General features: G+C 38.7%; 1 pseudogene; it reads left to right on the forward strand.

The window, feature by feature from the left end:
• The first annotated feature begins 3,025 nt into the window (after positions 1-3,025).
• Positions 3,026-3,663, forward strand: LOC110309555 (large ribosomal subunit protein uL16-like; annotated as a pseudogene).
• Positions 3,664-9,169: the final 5,506 nt, after the last annotated feature.

Here is a 9,169-nt window from a genome sequence, read left to right on the forward strand (position 1 = left end):
CTCAGCATTTGTGAGGCAGAGGCAGGTGGATCTCTGTGAGTTTGAGGCCAGCCTGGTGTACAGGGCAAGTTCCTGGACAGCCAGGGCAACATAGAGTGTCCCTGTCTAAAAAACAAAAACCAAACAAAAAACCCACCTTTCATTATGTATTGTTTAATGACATTTCTTCTCATTATTAATATATTGTGATCATCGGGGTACAGAATTCTTTCTCCTTCATCATGGTATTCCACACACTACCTTTACTGATTTTTAGAATATTCCCCCCTTCATTTTCACCACATAAAAGTGCTTAAAGGGATGGGGGTGTACAGCTCGGTTGATCGAGTGATTGTCTAGCCCACATGTTGCCTGCTTAAAGTCCTCAGCATCTTAAAAGAGAAAACAGACATGTTCCCATTCATTCACCAGCACAGTGATGGCTCTGTATGTAGCTTTCAAAACAGCTCTGATCAGCTTTGTTAAAACTAAAGGCTTGGAGAAAATAACCTGCTCTTGAATGAATGTGGTTGGAAAAGGATTCTCTCTCTAATTTTATAATGATAATGATTATGATACCTCCTGCTTGTGTTTATATATCTTAACTGTTTTCTGTAGAAGATCTCATCTACACTTTGTCTAATGATATTTTGTTCTGGAGGAGCCTGTAGATTCTCCTGATCTCACTATTTTTACTGTAATAAATCCTTACAGCATGAGAGAAAAACAGCATGATAATGTTGCTATTGCTGTTCATGCAGTCATTATTTAATAGTGATGAAAATTAATAATCTCAATATTACTTCATGCCTGACCTTACCCAGCTTTGAATATTTATTATCTATATTTTGCTGTTACTTCTAAGCTTAAAAATACATGAAGAAAAACCAACAGGATTAAAGGGAAAAGACAATTACATCTTATAGTACCAAGTTTTAAGACCTCATATCAATTGATAGAAAAGTTAGACACCCCCCATAAGTAAAGAATTGGAAATTTTAAATAGCAGCATCTTCTAAGTTGACTTAGCTGATATTTGTATGATATACCAGAAACTAAAGAGCAAGCCTCTTTTCCAGGACTTAAAACCAACTGACAAAAACAAACAAACAAATAAATAAACTAAGGCCATAAGTCACATTGTCAAAGTTATGTTAACTTGTCTCTATAGATTTAGAAGAATTTCATAATATAAAGTATGTTTTTAGAAATTAAAAATTAATACAAAGGCAAACTCTAAACATTCACAAGTCAATTAGCATACTTCTGAATGATTCTCCAGTCAGCTAGAAATCACCAGAAAACTTAAGAGTTTAAAACTATACGATAAGGGATATATAATGTGTTAAAATTTGTCGTTCAATCTACAACAGTATTTAGTCGGAAGATACAACTTTAAATTGTTACATCCGTGTCAGTGGTGTTATTTGTGCATGCAACCAACATTAGAAAAACACAGCAAATTCAACCATGTAGAAAGGAGAATGAGTACCACAAAAGCATCTCAATGAGAAACAAAACGTCCAATAAATACAAACAAAAATTAATCAGAAAGTTGTGTCAAGCACTTGGGACTGGAGTTTGAATTCCCAGGACTGGAGAAAAGCACATTTTCAAGTGAGAAGGTAATATTAAAAACAGAATCTTGAAGCATGAAGAAGAAAAAAAGGATTATTTAAAAAAAAAAAAAGCAGTCACATGGATAGACATGGCAACCCATCCTTGTGCCCATGGATTTCTATAAACAACATTTGGTGATTGGTAGAAATTACATCATTCTATAATTAAAATTGCATATGTCCCTGAACTGCTATGAATCTGGACCAACATATTTGTAAATAATGTCATGTCACATTGCCAAAGTTTGGACACCCCTGCCATGGAATACAAGAGCAAACCGTCTCTTGAACTTTCATCAGGACAGGCTGTGTCCTAGGTTTAGAAGGGCCTCAGTGTGTTCAACAGAAGGGATTGTAATGCAGCATCAAGCTGTGCTTGCCTCCTCCACTCAAGGCTCTAATTCAATTCCTAGCACACCAAACAAATAAAAAACTTTTACAAAGTATGTTCAGTTATTGCAAAAGAACTAATGTAGAGACCAGCAGCATAAATATAACAGGAAATTCACTAATACACATAGATTAAACACATACTTCCAAGTAGTTCATGGCCCAAGGTGGAAGAGTCAAAAGAAAATACCTTGAATTCCATGTAAATCAGTTTGTGAACTATGGAATGCGACTGTGCAGTGTGCAGAGGGAGAGTGATAACAGGAAAATGAAATCAGAATGGAGAGAAGCTCTAAAAGCAGTCATGGCATTTTCATTTATTTATTTATTTTTTATTTTTTAATTTTTTAACGTTTTAAAAAATTTTTTTATTAGGTATTTTGTTCATTTACATTTCAAATGCTATCCCAAACTCCCCCGGCATTTTTATTTTTGCTGTTGTTTATAAGACAGGGTCTTACCTCCTCCAGGCTGGCCCCAGGCTTGCTGCGTGGTTGGGTGTGGCCTTGGGCTCCTGATCTTGCTGCTTCAGCTTCTCAAGTGCTGGTGCCACAGACATGTGTCACCACACTTGACTGATAACTACATCTTATCAGGAAACTACAAGAAATTTAAAACCAAGCCAAAGAAACTCAAAGCAAAGGGAAGACTGTGAAGAAAAGAGCAGACATCACTGAGGAACACTGAAAAGTATCAAAATAAGAGAGAAACTGGTCTTCATTTTTAAAGTTATGACACTATTACGAAATCCAGACAAATACAGTAGAAAAGAGGCTGAAGGGATGGCTCAGTGACTGAGAACATTTGCTGCTCTTGTAGAGGGACTCTGAATCCCAGCATGCATGTAGCAGCACAGGGTCTAAAACTCCAGGTCCAGAATCCAATGCTCTCTTCTGCCTTTGTGGGCTCCTGAACACATCCAGTGCACATACACTCATACAAGTTCATATATATACACATCCACACACCTGAAAGTAATAAATAAATTGTCTTCTTTTCCTTCCACGCGGTGACTACGGACAGTCCTTTTTGTCATTATGGGCTGCCTCCCCACCCAGGGCTATGGGTATTGTAAGAACAAGTCTCTCTTCTGCTGGGGTGTCCATGATAGTAAGATCTGCATCTTTTTGACTTGGGACAGAAGAAGGCAAAAGTTGATGAATTCGTACTTTGTGGCCACATTGTGTCAGATGAATATGATCAGCTTTCTCCTGAAGCACCGGAGGCTGCCCAAATTTGTGCCAACAAATCCATGGTAAAGAGTTGTGGCAAGGATGGCTTTCAGATCCGAGTGAGGCTCTATCCTTTCCATATCATCCACAACAACAAAATGTTGTCCTGAGCTGGGGTTGACAGGTTTTCATGGTGCCTTTGTGAAACCCCAGGGCACAGTGTCCAGGGTTCACATTGGCTGGCTAAATCACCACGCCAATCCACACCGGGGTGCAGAGTAAGGAATATGTATGTGATTGAAGTTCTGCAGAGAGCACAAGGTCAAGTTCCCTGGCCTATGGAAGATCCACATTTCAAAGAAGTGGGGCTCCATGAAATTTAAAGCAGATGAGTTTGAAGACGGTTGCTGAGAAGCAGATCATTCCTGATGGCTTTGGGGTCAAATACACGCCCAGTCCCCAAGTAACACCCCCTGGACAAGTGGAGAGCCGCGTATTCCTGAGGGCTTCCACACTGCTCTCCTATACTCTATCAAATCATGTTCAGCAATAAATCTCACATCCAGTCTGCTTAAAAAAAAATCTTTAAAAAAGATAATACAAAAAGAGAAAACCAGAAAGTAGCATCTTTTGTAAACTTAGATTAAAAAAAATACTCAGTAAAACATTAACAAACCAAATTCAGCAATGCATAAAAAATTATTCACCGTGTCCAGTGAGATTTATTACAGGTATGCAAGACTTAGTTAATATCTAAAAATCAATTAGGTTAGCCCTCCTTTCAACAAACTAGGAAAGAAAAATCTTAACATATATTTATAATATATGTATGTGTGCTATAAAAACATAATTTGATATATATATATGACAAATAGATTTTATATGGAAGCCACAAGCAAGAAAATAGTTGAAGTTCTAGTTACATAATTTCTACCAAACATGAAATACTTAAAAATTTACCAACTATTTATATTAAAAATATTTCTGAGATTTCTAAAGATGACCAAATAAATAGAGAGACATACTGTGTTCGTTAACATTTTTTAAATTTATGTCAGATGAGGGCATTGATTCCCTGGAACAGGAACCTGTGAGCAACCACGCGGGTCCTGCGACTTGAACCCATGTCCTTTCTAAGAGCAGTAAGTGCTCTTAACCATCGAGCCATCATTCTAGACCCTTTACATTTATCAAAATTTAAACAAGTGTGTGTAGATGTTTTGTCTGTATATATGTCTCGGCTTGAGGTCAGAAAAGGGCGTCTATTGGATCCTCTGGAATTGGCCTTATAGATGGTTGTGAGCTGGCATATATGTGTTGAGAATAGAACTCCAATCCTCTGGCAGAACAGCTAACCCTCTTAACTAGTGAGCCATCTCTCCAGCCTGCAGAGTGACTGTTTTAATGATCTCTGGGTCCTTTAAAGCAAGAACAGGTTATTTATTTGTTTGTTTATTTTTGAGACAGGGTACTATGCATGGCCTGAAAGTTCAGATACTTTTACTAAATGTGCAGGTCTTAAGGGCTGGGAAGGTAGTTCCTTTAGAAGAGTGTCATGCGGACATGAAGACCTGAGTTGACTGAGTTTGGTGACACACATTTAAAACACCAGCTCTTGGAAGAATGAGAAGGGTGGATCCCTATGGCTTAATTGTCAAGACTCAGGTCTCAGTGAATGGCTCTGTCTCAAAAAACAAGGTGGATGGCTCCTGAGGAATGACACTTGAGGCTCATCCCTGGTCTTCTAGGCACACCCAAGCCCATGGGCATTTGCGCACATACTGGCACACATGCATACAAAAAATCTGTGTGGGAGATTAAAAAGCCATCTCCATCTTTCTATATTTTTACACTTTTAACTTAAAACATAGAAAGACTGGGCTCCTGAATCACCAAGCAGGTGGCCAGAACACTCTGGTGCTAGTATCAGAACTAAGCCAGGTTCTTCTCTTTCCAAGAGCAAGACCCAGAACTGTAACACACAAAAACATCCCCCTAGGCTCTGTAGTTTGTTGGTTTTTTATCATGGAGTTACATGGAAGCTGGCTTCTGCTAATCCTAGATTAAATTATTCATGGTGCATATGGTTTGCCAGTTGACATCTTTGTTTATAATCAGTGTGACTGGTCTGGTCCCAAGGTACAAGTGCTTTTACAGTCATGTGTCACTCAGTTCTCTAAGGTGAGATTCAGGGTTCCCTCTGAACTGTTAAGTTGAACTCTCAGTTCTGGATATCAGACTGTGGATTTTATTTCTTGCCAGTTCTCCAGTACTTTATTTTTAATCCTTAATCCTGTGGATTTTTATAAATAGCTTTGCTTAATAAAAGACCATTTTGTCTCAGTTGAAGTTGGTATTGGTTCATGTCTGTATGCTTCCAACTACCTTAAATACCAAAGTTTCTTTTTAAAATATTATTTCCGATAATATAGGGTCCAGTTCAGTGTCTATTGTAATTATCCATAATGGCTTTGGAAATCATCTTTCTTTTGTTTAGTTCCCAGAAAATTCGTAGTACATTAATGAAGTCAGCTTAAGTCTGGTTTTCTTTCCATTATGCCACTATGGACAGCACCAAGTCCAGAGTAGAGAGAAGACTCCTTTATCAAGAATAAGAGAAGTGTTTCGTGAGACACTCCTTCTCCTGTAACTAAGAAGATTTAGACAGCATTGGGATGAAGAATAAACAACTTATTTAGATAAGTCTCTTAGATTGACTGTGCTGTGGATGGGTGTGTGGGACACAAGGGAAGCTGGTAAATTCAATGATCAGATCCAACTATATAATCCCAAATATTAGATTCAATACTACATTCAGATGCGGTGGTACCAGTAGTGTAGATAGCATCCAACTTGCCAATGCTCTGCATCTGTAATATGCTGCACTATGTTTTCTAAATATTCCGAACATAAAGAAAGCAAGGTTCCCAGATATTCATAAATAAACCAAGCACAAAAAGCTCAAGATAGGGCTCAATGAAGAGGTGTAAATTAACCAGTTGAAATTGTCAGGGAAAGAATCTTACAACTGGTGATGTGTCATTGAGGAACCTGGAATTGAAGCAGAGGAGTTAATATCAGTTCCCTTGGGAAGTATAAGCCATGTGAATGAATAGTTTATATTAAGGCCTAGAAGTAAAAATTAAAAAAAAAAAGCCATGGGCTGCATCCATGGTCTTTTGTCTAGAAGAACAGAATGCTAGCTGTTCCATTCATGATGGTGAACAGATAGGCTGTATTGTATAGGTTTGTTCAAGAGTTACCTCTAGCCAGAAGCCATGGTAGACCACTGTTTTGAGGAAGGAGATATCCCTTTCAAAAGAATAGCATTCTCACTAAGATCCAATCCATATGTGACGATTTCGCCTGTACCCATGTACTAGTCAGACCTGTTCTGTCTGTTGAGCAGGGTTGAGGGCGTTAGGATATAAGCCTCCTTTGACCTTGATTTTAAGACCTTGAGTCAGAGACAAGCAGCTCTCTCCACATGGTGTTATTACATTTTAAGTGATTGGTGATTGGTACAATTAACATTTTTGAGAATCAGAGCATTCTTGAGTTAAAGGAAATCTTAGTGACACTTGAGTTCTGTGCTTGCATCTGTTCAGAAGTAAGATGGACTTTGATGTATAAAGCAAAGATGTATAGCTGGAGATTGGCCTGAAACATCTAAAAGAACTTGGTTTCAAACAGAGCACCCCCAAATATATCTATTTTAGGAAAGGGGAAAACTTTGTAACTGTTACCAATTCATTTCACTTGGATTTGGAATGTGATCTTAATATCATTCATATATTGTTTTACATAAATTAAAAGGAAGAATGATGTTTTAGCTAGTTTCATGTCAATTTGACACGGGCTGGTGCCATTGGGATTAGGAACCTTAGTTGAGCAAGTGCTGCCACCAGATTGGCCTATGAGAAAGCCCTGGGGGCATTGTCTTGATTGATCATTGATGTTGGAGGGCCCAGATTGCTATGAGTGCTACCCACCCCTGGGCAAATGGCCCTGGAGTCTATAAGAAAGCAGGATCAGCAAGCCATAAGGAGCAAACCAGTAAGCTGCACTCCTCCATGGCCTCCGTCTCCATCTTCCTGCCGTGAGTTCCTGTCCTGACTTCCCTTGGAGGATGGACTAGAAGATTTTTCCTCCTCAAGTTGCTTATGGTCAAAACAAAGTATAGAAACCCGAAGGCAGGTGACTTACTAAGCTGTGTTTGGTTTAAGCTAATATTAAAATTTATTCTCAAATTCTGAATATATTTCTCAGGTATGACCATTATGAATGGGATTGTACTGAATGAAGATCAGATTTAACCATTAATATTCCGTGCAGGTAAGTATTTTGTAGAAGCAACACCACTTAAATCACCCCACATAGTCTTGATATCAGCACTCTAAAGAAGACACTATCAGCCCTATTTGAATTTGTAGATAGTTAACGGACTAAGGTCCCAGGAAGTAGAAGAGATAGGTAATGCCAAATACACACCCGTGATAACTTACGAAGATGGAATGATAACGGTTTGACCCGGGTAGGGAAGTTTTGAACAGATCATAAACTTCACAATGCCTGTGAAGTGCTCACCTCAATGTTTAGCGCACAGCTAAACAGTTACTAGGGGATTTAAAAGTAAAGGTTTGGGAAGATGGCGTCATTTGTCTAGAGCTCTATTGACTGACTAGGTTGACTAAAGGCATCATGCTTTTAAGCGTTGTCATTTGTGGCTGACAGTTTAATCTTGCTTTAGAAAGCTTAACTTGTATATTTTCACAGTCCAATAAAAGTACATTTTGACTGCCATATTAAACATCTACAAAGCTAAAGTAAACAGCATGGGTTTCAGTGTTTGGAGAACAAACGCCCTGGAGACTGAACAGGGAAGCACATGCCTTTGATCCCAGCACTCAGCAGGAAGATTAGTCAGAGTCTGTGAGTCTGAGGCTGGCCTGCTCTACTTAGGGAGCTCCAGTCCACCCAGAGTAAGACTCTACCTCACACACCACCACCAGCAGCAACAAACCCATAAACAAGGAACATGTGTACTCTATCAGCATTTGAAGATACTTCTTTTGTGAAGGCCAAAACGTGGGGATACCCTAAGTGTCTGTTGACTGATAAAAGGACATACAAAGCAGGCTGTGTGGAATATTCACCGATTTTGAGAAGCAAAACATCTTTAGAATGTGCTACCAGAGTGAACCCTGAAAATATCATGCTAAGTGTAGTACGCCGGTCACAAAGGACAGGTACCATATGACCATTTACCAGGGATACAGTCAAATTCTCAGGGACAGGAAGTGGAGGGGCCGACTGGAAGGGAGAACCATAGCGACTGAGTACTGTGTTCTTTCACACTCAGGCAACGATGAATTTCGGAAGTTATGGTGCCAGCAGTGCCAGTTACCAAGTGATGTGCAATGCATGTGATTCCACAGAATTGTACAATTGTGACAGCTTAATGCTCAGTGGGCAAAGCACTTGCTATACAAGCCTGAGGACCCAAGTTCGATCCCTGGGACCTGTGCATAGGAGTAGGGAGTAAACTGAATTCATATAGCTGTTTGTTCTTTGTCCTCCATAGGCATGCCTTGACAGGCTAATGCCTACATCTATACACCACACTATATTACACTACACTACACTACACTACACACACACATGCACCCACACACACTAAAATAAATGTAATAAAAGCTAATATAGTAAGTTTTATAGTACGTACATTGTGCCATAATCCAAAACGCATATAGAAAATTAAGATTCTGTATACTCATCCACAATACAGAAGACTTGATAAAAAATAAAGTACTCAAAAAGACAAGTAAAAAAATAATTTTCTTCATAAAAAATTGTGAATGTTCCTTGATAAAACATTTTGTTCAAGTACTGAAACAAATTAATTGGAGCCTTCAGTACTCAATAGTAAACTGCTGGAACTTAATAACTTTCTTATGGATTGTTTTTCTGAGATTTTTGTTCTCTCAATTCTTTTGGGGAATGTGCCCT

This window comes from Mus caroli, unplaced genomic scaffold (assembly GCF_978045245.1).
Source record: "Mus caroli unplaced genomic scaffold, Mus_caroli_1 scaffold_12, whole genome shotgun sequence".
In the NCBI taxonomy this organism is placed as follows: Eukaryota; Metazoa; Chordata; class Mammalia; order Rodentia; family Muridae; genus Mus; species Mus caroli.